The sequence below is a fragment of the Penaeus monodon genome, chromosome 23, assembly GCF_015228065.2.
Source record: "Penaeus monodon isolate SGIC_2016 chromosome 23, NSTDA_Pmon_1, whole genome shotgun sequence".
NCBI classification, from domain to species: Eukaryota; Metazoa; Arthropoda; class Malacostraca; order Decapoda; family Penaeidae; genus Penaeus; species Penaeus monodon.
Genome location: NC_051408.1, coordinates 38,265,522 through 38,266,217, shown reverse-complemented (window position 1 = coordinate 38,266,217; position 696 = coordinate 38,265,522). Strand labels below are relative to the sequence as shown.

At 36.2% G+C, this 696-nt stretch overlaps 1 protein-coding gene across 1 annotated transcript in view; it reads right to left on the bottom strand.

Moving 5' to 3' along the window:
• Positions 1–696, bottom strand: part of LOC119587997 (ADP/ATP translocase 1-like) — a 4,393-nt gene that overhangs the window by 2,829 nt on the left and 868 nt on the right. The gene's annotated exons all lie outside the window — the stretch shown is intronic.

Below are 696 nucleotides of genomic sequence, written 5' to 3'. Positions count from 1 at the left end.
AGCAGTAGGATGATAGGGAGGTAATACTATAAGCAGATATACAATAGGGAGGTAGTGATAATACGGGGAAAGAGATAGGGAGTGAATAATAATATAGGGTGACCTAAAGAGGTAATAATAAAAACAGGAAGATAGATAGGGAGGTAATAATAATGAAAGGAGATAGATAAGGAGGTAATAATAATGTAGGCATAGATAGAGGTAATAGTAATGGAGATAAATAAGGAGGTAATAATAATGCAGGCAGATAGACAGAGGTAATAATAACGAAGGGAGATAGACAAGGAAGTAATAATATAGGCAGATAGATAGAGGTAATCATAATGAATGGAGATAGATACGGATGCAATAGCAATATAGGCAGATAGATAGGGAATCACCTTCATTTTCACCCTAAACATCACTATTGTTCTCATCGTTAACATTATTACTTCTCAATGAGGCATTAAGATTTGCAACATCGAAAGGGAAACATGACCAAACCAAGATGCATATTCTAAAACCAAGGGATATTTTTTCGAATGTTTTCATTGCTGGTAGAAAAAAAAAATCACCGTAGGAACAGCGGGAATGTCACTAAGAAGCTGCGTGTGGAATTTATTGTTAGTTCTAACTTCCAACCACTGTCTCCATGGTTTACTGTGTCGGTTACTCTAGTTATAAGTCTGTCTCTGTCTCTCTCCCATTCCTATTCCC